At 43.0% G+C, this 11,087-nt stretch overlaps 1 pseudogene; it reads right to left on the reverse strand.

Moving 5' to 3' along the window:
- Positions 1 to 10,177: 10,177 nt before the first annotated feature.
- LOC130860618 (60S ribosomal protein L26-like) lies at positions 10,178 to 10,619 on the reverse strand (annotated as a pseudogene).
- Between the last annotated feature and the right edge of the window lie 468 nt (positions 10,620 to 11,087).

Raw genomic sequence — 11,087 nt, forward strand, 5'->3', positions numbered from 1 at the left:
ATCTGTCTTTTCTGTCCCTTGAGGTACTTTACCAGAGATCATTGTTGGAGCTGCATCTTACCCCTAGAAGTTGACAAAAATTTGCATGGCCATCCAGAAAGACGTACTGCAACAGCCTAGACTGAATCCAGCAGCTCTTCCTACCTCTGAGACTTGCTCATCTCACCCGTGGGAAAATCAGCCCAACGAAAATATGCATCTCTACAATGGGTAAGACACAAGGCAGTCCAGAAAAAGGTCAGAGAAAGCCCCATATACTTTCCAATCCATTCCTTATCTATAGCTGGCCCAGGTTCCTTATGCAAACACTGAGAGATTACTTAAATGCCCTGTCCAGCACAAACAAAACAAAACAAAACTACTCGTATGTGATTCAGAGACACAGAAAGTCAGAAGACTTCATATTTACCAGGGAAACAGATTTATCTGTAGTACCTTGCAGAATTTTGTCTTTATTTTGTGTCTTCTAAATGACTTTAGGTTTGTTAATTTTTAAAAAGTAAAAACTGAAACCAGTGAACAAAGTTTTATTGGAACACAGCCATGCCTATTTGTTTATAAAGGAAACAAAACTTCAATCAGCCTATCGTTTACTGTTGGATTCATTGTCATTGTGGGCTGTGTGTCACTGACCTGGTCATGGCCTGGTGCCCTGGAGTGTTTCTTGGCATTGCCAAACAGCCGTCTCCCACTGGCCACACTTGGCCACATTTCCCACTGCTGAAAAAAGCATACCCAATTACTGCCACAGCTGAATGGAGTATTTGAGCTGTTTGAGACAATCTGACTATATCTCAAGCCAAAAGCAAAGACCCTAGTGTCTTTGACTCATCTCCAAATTTTGAAGTCCAATAATAAAGATACTCTGTGATTAAAAGGTTTATTACAGGTTGAGTTTAGTGCAACATTTAATGCACTAAATTTCTGTTCCCACTTCTCCCAGCCTATAAAGAGCTGTTGCTGTACATTCCTTGAAAAAATTTTATTTTAACATGATACAGAGAAGCAGTTACTGCAAGTGCTAGAAATGACCTTCGAGGTTATATTGTCCTCGTTCAGGTTGCATTTTATTTGCATCTACAGTTAAAGAAACTGAGGGTCAGAGAGATACAGTCATATTTTCCAGACTCTGTGACAGGCTGGTAGAAGAGCCAGAGCTGGGAGCTAGTTCTGCTGACACTGTGGTTTTAAACTCTACCATGTTTACTGCAGGATAATTAAACGATACTATTTAACAACACAACCTTCAAGTACAAGGGTTCATAAATTTCAGAAGAAATGTACCATAGAATCCTTATCAGAAGGGGCCTTCAGGAGCATCCACTCCCACTTCCTGGAATGGCAGAATCCGATTGGCGTTCACAGGTAGAGGACATTAGAGTAATGCAGCTTCTGTAAGGAAAAAAAACCCCAGTCATTTAACAATACACGTATTCCTGATTGCTGGCAGCCTCCACGTGGTGACTCAGGACCCAGGATCCTTTTATCCCTTCGCCTCCCTTTTCAGGGTTTTCATGCTCTTTGCACGCAGGAAGAGGATGGGTAAAGAACAAATGGAGAAAGCTTCTTAATCTTGGTCTTGAGAGAATACACCTCCGTGGCTCTCAGTGAGAACTATTCACATGTTCCCATTTAGTTGCAAGAGGGGCTGGGAAATGTAGTCCGTGACTAGACAGCTGCTTCTATACACTGTGGAAGGAGGAGTCATCTCTGTCAGGCAGCTCTCTTCGGCCAAATGCAGAGCACAGGTGTGAGCCATTAGCAGCCAACACTGGCACACCAGTCTGTAAAGGGGATTTAGAAAGGCACCAGTTGCATCTGCTACAGTCTACCCTTTGTACCACTCAGGGCCAATTGTTTCCTGTGTTAATGTCACTCCATCTGGTCCCAGGTCCTCCAGCATTCTGGTTGGTGCAATCTCTGGTACTTATAAGAGGAGGGTTACTGGAACAAACTACAACTCCGGCTGTTGCAGGTGGTCCTCAGGTTATGATAAACACAATCATGCGTTGTTGCTCTTTCCCAGCATGAAGGGTGTCTGAGGTAGCTGGTTGGTTCTCTCAAGAGGTTGGGCTGTTTAGGGACTTGGCCTTGCTCTTCATTACTGGTGTTTGGATCTGCAGCAGCCGCAGTAGCTAGATGAGCTTTGTGGAGCGGGAGCCCATGCTGGTGGACGCAGGCATAAACCCCTTCGCTGGCACCGTGGCTGTCTAGTGCCTCACCTGCAGCAGATACTCCCGGGTGGACGTTAACCAGGGCTTCTTGCCCACTCGCACTGATCCACTCACAAGCTCTCCCCAGGCCTGCTTCGTGATTTTCCAGTCTTGTTCTTTCCCAGCCTCTGACTGGCCAGCCAGGCCATTTTCTACTGTCCATGAATCTGTGAATAACTTTTCTGGGGGCCCATTATCTCTCCACACGAAGTAGATAACCAGGAGCACCATCCGAAACTCTAACCACTAAGATAATTTTCCTCCACCACCGTCTTTCAGCCCAAGTGGGCTGTAGTGTAGGAGTAGTCTGTTTCCAACCTGTATTCATATACCAAGAAGATTTTTCCTCCTCCATCAGCTGGTCCTAGGGAAGTTTCAAGAAGCTACAGCTATGAGCTGAAGGAAAAGTGTTTATGTAAGAGTAACAAAAGTACTGGTTGTTCTGGTCTACTTGTTTGTACAGCTTTATTAATTATGCTTTGGGGATCTGCTTGAGCCCAGTTTCAGATGTACTGTTTCCATCTTATGATGGATGCTACTGGTGAACCCAATCTTATGTCTTGGTATGTCTGACCAAACCCAGCCTGCAGTTGGTAGCTCTAGTTTCATAGTCATTTGATGTCTCATAATTGGATAGTCTCTCCCAGGTTCCAATAGTGTGTCAGAAGCTGTTTTGTGAATGGTGTATAGTTCTCTGCTACAGGTAACATGGCCTTACCCAAGAACCCTAGAGCTCTGCACTGCAATTCTCATATTTGGACTTCCCAAGTATTTTACACAGCATCTTTATCTACCACAGATACATCGAATACACTAGAATCTTTGGGGTTGTGTGGCCCAAGAGGCAGTATTTCTTATACCGTAACCTAGATCCATTACAGAGCCCTTTGCTACTCTGAGTCCCACTTAAACTGGTAAACTTCCTCATCACACACTAAATAGCTCAGAGCAGTGTCCCCAATTGTCGTAAATACTGCCTCCAAAACGCCTACCATGCTCTGTGCTTCCTTCTTGGTGGCAGGAGTCACAAGGTGCAATGACTTGTCCTTTATCAGAAAGGAGATGTCCTAGGATACACCAGAACACCGTGCTCTCAGAAACCTTGCCGATGTGGCAGCCTCCTTCATTTTTTAAGGATTTTTCTACCACCTTCTGAAGTGTATGTATCTTACCAGCATCCCAGAGCACTTGCCATTTCCTTCTTATCAGGTTCACTTAACATGATGTTATCAAAATAGTCGACCAATGTGAAGTTCTGTGGAATGTCCACGTGATCCAGGTCGCTTTGGACAACATTATGACAGAGAGTAGGAGAGTTAAAGCAGCCCTAAGGCAAAGTCGTGACTGTATACAATTACCCATTCCTTGTGAATGCAAACTGTTGCTGATTCACCTTTCTGATGGGTATAGAAAAAAATATAGATGCCAGTTAGGGCTTTATACACATATCAAAGTCTATGTTAATCTGTTCTAGTAAAGATACCACATTTGATCAAGCAGCATCAATTGGGGTTATGTGGTTGAGTTTCAGGTAGTCTGTGTCATCTGCCACAATTCATTTGGTCGTTGAATCCAATGGGGGATATGGGAACCGTTATTTCTGTATCCCTGAAGTCATTAACGATAGTAGTCATGTTTACCATTCCACCTAGGATATCATATTGTTTTCACATCATTGCTGTTTGTTTGTTTTCATTTTAACTTTTTGTTTTGAAAGAACTACAGACTCCCAAGAAATGGCATACCAAGCTTTCCCCTGTTTTCCTCATACGTGTTAAATGCCAGAGCCACTGCACAATTTAATGCAGCTTCTTCTACCTATTTTTTGTCCTAGTTCTCCGCAGGCGACAATCTTAGCAACTGCACCCCTACAGCAACTGAAGCACTAACAATAGTTCATGCACCACCAGTGATGGGGTTCTCATTACCATCTAGCGGGTGAGTTATCCAACGCCAAATCTAGATCCAGTCTGCTTCCTAGGACCGCTTCCCTCACCAGCTGTCTTAGATGACTTTCCCTGTGAACAGAACCTGAGGGGGGAATTCCTGCTCAAATGATTTTAAGGAGAAACTTTTCAGGGAGTGAAAATGGTAGGATACAGCAGGGGATGAAGTTTGGCAAATATGTGGCTTGAGGAGACGTTTAGTCTCAGCCTGATCCCATGGGAAGCCCTGCATCATGAATTGCACCACGGAAGTCGTCCCACCCAGAGGTGAGGAGGCTGCTACATCCTTTCATCACTCGGCCTTTGTCCCTGGCCCTCCCCTGGGAGGGGGACGTAACTTAGTGCCATCATCTCCAGGACCACTGCCAGGTGAGGAGGCTCCTGCCAGCCAAGGGCAATTCCCCATAAAAGACAATGGCAGGAGTCATGAGCAGACAACACCCACAGCATCTGGGGGATAAATGCACAGCCTGTGAAGGGGCCCATGGGCAGGGCCCCCAACAGCACCCGCTGCCCTCCCTGAGGAGATGATACAGTTTAAGAACTGAATGATGCTAAATGCCCATCAACAAATGAATGGATACAGAAGATGTGGCATATATACACAATGGAATATTACTCAGCTATAAAAAGGGATGAGATGGAGCTATATGTAATGAGGTGGATAGAACTACAGTCTGTCATACATAGTGAAGTAAGTCAGAAAGAGAAGGACAAATAGTGTATGCTAACTCACATATACGGAATCTAAAAATGGTATTGATGAACTCAGTGACAAGAACAAGGATGCAGATACAGAGAATGGACTGGAGAACTCGAGGTATGGGAGGGGGCGGGGGGGGAAGGGGAAACTGAGACGAAGCGAGAGAGTAGCACAGACATATATATACTACCAACTGTAAAATGGTCAGTGGGAAGTTGTTGTATAACAAAGGGAGCTCAACTCAAGGATGGAAGATGCCTTAGAGGACTGGGGCGGGGAGGGTGGGGGGGACTCAAGGGGTGGGGGAGTCAAGGAAGGGAGGGAATACGGGGATATGTGTATAAAAATAGATGATTGAACCTGGTGTACCCCAAAAAAAATTTAAAAAAATTAAAAAAAAAAAAACTGAATGATGAGGGGGAGGCAGCCACAGAAAAATCTTGGGAAGAACATTCCAGGTAATTCTGAGATGGGGCGTAACTTGGCATGTTGGAAGTGCCGAAAGAACACCATTGCCAGTGGAATGGGCTGAAGGAAGAGAGAAAGGGAGAGACTAAGCTTGTGAATCTGACAGAGCCGCACGACACAGGCAGCAGCTGGCTTTTACTCTGACTACCGCTTCCTTAAGGCACTTAACATCTTCAAACCATGTTAATAAGTTTATTTGCTTTCGCACTGAGAAAATTTGAGTTAGTGGAATGATTAGAAATGTTATTCCTTACTGCTTAGCCATAAAAAAGAATGAAATAATGCCATTTGCAAAGTCAGAAAAATAAAGAGAAATACCATATGCTATCACTTATATGTGGAATCTAAAATATGACACAAATGAACTTATTTATGAAACAGAAACAGACTCACAGACGTAGAGAATAGACTTGTGGTTGCCAAGGGGGAGCGGGGAGGGAGAAGAATGGATTGGGATTGGGAACAGATGCAAACTATTATATAGAGGATGGATGAACAACAAGGTCCTACTGTATAGCACAGGGAGCTATATTCAATACCCCAAACCGTAATGGAAAAGAATATGAAAAAGAATGTTATGTATATACATATATATATAACTGAATCACTTTGCTTTACAGCAGAAATTGACACAACATTGTAAATCAACTATACTTCAATAAAATAAATTTTTTAAAAAAATGTCATTCCTGTTTTCATTAAAAATACACACCCCGACATCAGCTTATAGCACATTCCGAATGTATCAGATCCTAGATATGAATGTATGAATTCTTAGATATAACCACAATCAAATTTTTATAAGTTAACAAAGCAGGTCCAATCTTGACCTTGGGTACCTTATTTATTCCTTCCTAATTAGGCTATAGTGAAATGAACTCTTTGAAAGGGAAAACAGATTAGTCACATCAAATGGTTTTCTTAAAATACTACATCATAAAAAAAACACTGCACCTCTTGCTACTCCTACACCACACATTGATTTTTTTCCCCCTCTGCATTATCATCTGTCTTTCTAGTAGAAAGTGTTTTGTAACTTGTTGGAGGTTAAAATGGCTCTGATAGGGAATTCCCTGGAGGTCCAGTGGTTAGGACTCTGCACTTTCACTGCTGAGGGCTGGGGTTCGATCCCAGTCGAGGAGCTAAGATCTCACAAGCTGCGCCATGTGCACCCCCAACCCCCCAAAAAAGCGCTCTATAATGCCTCAGTGACATCATTTATACAGGTGACTTACTAAATGCAACTAAACTCCTCTCCAGGATAGATTGATCTTACCTCCATGTGCTCAGGCCTTGCTTGTGTGCTTCACTCACCCCAATATAAACTGTCTCCGAGGAGCCCCCTATTCCCCATCCACATAGCTTTGATCCTAATCAGGGCTTCTCACCTGGATTTGTTTTCAAAGAAGTTTATTTATCGCTTAAGCTCCAATCCATCCTTTGAACTATTGCCAGATTAATTTTTCTGAAACTCAGTCATGATCATTAGCATAACCCTCTATAGTAATCTATTTCAAGCATTGATTTGGGGATTGAAAGTCCTCAGTAAGCTGGATCCCTTTTCCTAAGATTAGCTTCTTTTATTTCCCACCAGGATACTTTTTTCTGCCCAGGATATTCTCACCATTCTGTAAACACAGTGTCTTTTCCCTTCCTTGTTGCCTCTATTTATGCCTTTCCCACGTGTGGAAAGTCCTTTCTAGTTCTCATTGGCTCACATCTTACCCATCGCTCAAATCCTGCATCCTCCTGGAACCCACCCTGAGTTCTTGGACTCTAAAGCTTAGCTCTCCTCTGGAAGGTAGCACCAGTCAAGGACTGATCATCTAGCAATCACTTAGGATAAAATGTACTTGCAATTGCTTGAGAAAACTATAATGCAACCATGACCTTTGTCTTCCAATACCAGGATGACAATGGACTTTGCTGTACTTGTGAAGTATTCTTTTAAATCCCCAGAAAGACCAAAAGATGAACAAGTTAATTTTCCTGATCAAAGAAAGAACAGAGTTGTCACAGCTCATTGCTGAGGGAATTAGGTATGTCCTATGTGACTCCACTGAAAGAAGACTTGGAAATTAGTGCTTGCTGTCCTTTAGACTTTACCCCATGTGCCTTTTTCCTTTGCTGATTTTGCTCTGTAGCTGTAACCAAGCAGGACCGTAGTGGGCTTTCCCAGAAAAGACACCCCTGCCCCCACCCCATGCCACATGTCCTCTGCCTGCCTCTTGTCTGTAGAAAAAGTTTAGCCTCTTAGGCCTTCCCTGAATTCTAAAGAGTAACTTTAACCAGAGAAGTGAAAAAATGCGGAAAGAAAGGAAAACAAGCAAGAAAAAACAATGATAGTTTAGCCCTTAAACCAAAGTCAAGGGCTGTAGATAATATAGCCATGTCCTTTGAGCTGTTTTGCAGAGACTGAAACCCCCACCAGGTGGAAGAAGTTAACTGTATGCTGCCCACAAGCATGCAGACCCCCGACTGGTTGGAACCAGAAAGTTGATGATATTGACTCCTGATTACCTCACCATGAACCCATCAGAAGAATGTCTGTCCATGAGCTGATCACACACCCCAGGACCCCCTCCCTCACCCTGTCTTTAAAAACCTTTCCCTGAAAGCCTTCGTAAGTTGGGGCCTTTAAAGCACTAGCTGCCTGGACTCCCTGCTTGGCCTGCAATAAACACTGCACTTTCCTTCACCGCAACCCTGTGCCAGTAGATGGGCTTTACTGCATACAGGCAAGTGGACCCAAGTTTGATTTGGTAACATATCCTTTTGTTGTAGCAAATCACAGCCATGAATATGACTACATGCTGAGTCTTGTGTGTCCTCCTAGTAAATTATTGAATCTGGGGGTGGTCTTGGGGACCTCTAACACGTGAGACAAATGACCTTCAATGAGTGAATGGATAAACAAATTGTGGTACATTCATACAATGGAATACTATTCAGCAATAAAAAGGAACAACCTGAACTGATGAAATAGCAGCAATACTAACGCTGCTTATAGGTAGTGAAAACCATTTCCCTGTGATCCAAATTCTCTGATCTGTATCAGCTACATGGGCTGTGGCTTTGATTACCTTTGGACAAACTATAATGTTTAAGGAAGTTCTGCATATGCTTCTTGCATAGCAGCACCTCCATGTGTGGCACTACTTAGAGTATGGTCCACACATAAGCCTCACCTGGAAGCTTGTTAAAAATGCAAATGTGGGGGCCCCATCTCAGGCCTATAAGAAATGTGGTGCAAGGAGGAGAGTAGCTCTTCACAGGGAATGAAAGAGGGGACAGCTGTTTAAGATACTACCATTTACCTACAAGGAACAGGGATGATTGAATGGCTTGGGGGGGGGGGGTGGGAAGGGGAGTAGACAGGATCTAATGTGATTTCTGAGACCCAGAGAACCCAGAACATAGGATGTTATTAGGTGACAGTATTTAGCAATGTGAGAAAACTCTTAGAAATAGTTAAGTCAGGGGAAAACAATAAGTTTGAAAAGAAGAAGAATGGGAAAGATGAGGAGCTCCTCTGATGAATGTGAGGCTCCTGGTGAGACAATTATTTAAAAGCTGCAGCTTGGAATGGAAATTCTAGGCTAGCCCCTGAAAGAAATTAGAGATGTGAATTTTGGGGTTTTTTCTTAGTGGTGATATTTGAAGCCAAGATGATAGATGAAAAACCTTCCTCTTTCCATTTGAGGGGATTTTCTATTTCCTGCTATTCCTATGTTCTTCCTCCCGGAAGAAGCTATTTTGTAACTGAGTTAGCCATGGTATGGCTAAAATTTAACTCAAAACCCAGAGCATATGCCCATCCACAGGCCTAATAAGAATCCAAACATTGTTATTTAGTGTCATGCTAAGTGCTTTTATGTTACCTAACAGACTATTTACAACTCTATGAATGATCTATCTGCAGCCTCATTTTCTAGATGAAAAACTGGGGGAGAGGAATATGGTGCGTGGAGCTGCTTGAAGCCACACAGTTATTAGTGTAGTCAATTCAAAGCCAAGCCAGCCAAACCGAAGTCCATGCTCTCTGAAGTGCTTTACTGATGGCTTTTAATTTTCCCCTAGAAAAGATACGTTTTCCTGTTTAAATGTGTGCTCCCTTATTTTCTCTTTTTCAGTTTTCAAATTTTTATGTATCAGATGAAATTCTTCTGTGGTTCAGTAAAGTGTGAGGCGAGGGCACCCAAAGGGTTTAAGCTCCTCTTTGTTGATAAAATGCTCTATTTGAAAATTTGTTAGTTACAAAGGCATTGAAGAATTTTTACCTATACTTTCTATAATATCACAATAGCTCTAACAGGTAATAACAAAGATTTCCCTTATTAAAAAAGTGCAAACCAACAAAAGAAAAAGGAAAAAAAAATGTGACGCAGCAGAGACCTCTTCTGGTCAAGAGGCAGAAATCTTAGGCAGAGAACTAACTTGGAAAAGATTAAGGTAGAGAGAACTGGTACACGAGAAAATAGAATATGAAATAGGTTTCATAGAAGAGTTGACAGTTGTGTTGGATATGAAACGCTGACAGCAGAACAGAGAGGAGTGCTTTCTGTACATGGGGAGCAAATGTAAAATACATGTTTGCTGTAGATAATTTACAAAGATACGAGGATGTAAACAAGAATCATTTATAACTCCACTGTCCAGAACGAATATTGTAACGTTCTGATGCACTGGCTTCCTGCATTGTTTTCTGGTCACATGCATTCTTTTTGTTCATACACTGGGTACACCCTGACTTTTTCATCTAGTGTTCTATCACACACATTTTGCCACCTTCTGGTTTTTTTTTTTTTTTTCATTTTAACAGTTTTTAATGAAAGTTGTATATAAGATTACTCTTGCAGCTTCTCAGTTGTTTCTTCCTTATGTCGGTCTGCCCTTTTCCTTCCCTACTTGGTGAGATTTGGCTTTATGTTGAAAGATCTTTTTGTAGTCTTGGTCCAGTTTTAGTTTAGTGACAAGCACCTTGCTGGGGTGAATGCGCACATGGACAGTTGTACCATTAGCCTCCCCTCGCTGCACTGAATCAGTGTGGGTGACATCCTTCTTCCCGTAAGCCTGGGCGGCACTACCAATTTGCTGCCCTTTGCAGTGCCCTTGCATAATCTGAACTTCCTCATCCTTTCAGATATGCATGGATCAAGTACTGTACTTCTGTCTCAGCTCTTTGGAAAGAGGGAAAGATACACTCTTCCTGCGAGTGTGAGAAGGCGCATTGATGTGACTTTTCTGGTTCTTGCTTTGATCAGAAGCCACAAAGAGACTGAACTTCATTTTGGCTGCTGATGCTTCAGCGATGGCCACTGATTTGGCCACATTCTTAAAAGAAGAAAGATGCTTTCTGACAGCTAGGCTTCTATTGGTAAATCATATAGGACAGACACATCAGCAAGTCAGAATCTGTTTGGAAGTGCGAAGAGTTTCTCTGTGTTATATGGGGACAAAAATGGACACCCAGAATGACGTTCAGGGACTTCCCTGGTGGTACAGTGGTTGGGAACCTGCCTGCCAATGCAGGGGACACGGGTTCCATCCCTGGTCCTGGAAGATCCCACATGCCACGGAGCAACTAAGCCCATGTGCCACAAATACTGAGCCCACGCCACAACTACTGAAGCCCGTACACCCTAGAGCCTGAGTGCCACAACTACTGAGCCTGCTTGATGCAACTACTGAAGTCCATGCGCCTAGAACCCATGCTCCACAACAAAAGAAGCCACCACAATAAGAAGCCTGCGCACC

The sequence above is a fragment of the Hippopotamus amphibius genome, chromosome 1, assembly GCF_030028045.1.
Source record: "Hippopotamus amphibius kiboko isolate mHipAmp2 chromosome 1, mHipAmp2.hap2, whole genome shotgun sequence".
NCBI lineage: Eukaryota > Metazoa > Chordata > Mammalia > Artiodactyla > Hippopotamidae > Hippopotamus > Hippopotamus amphibius.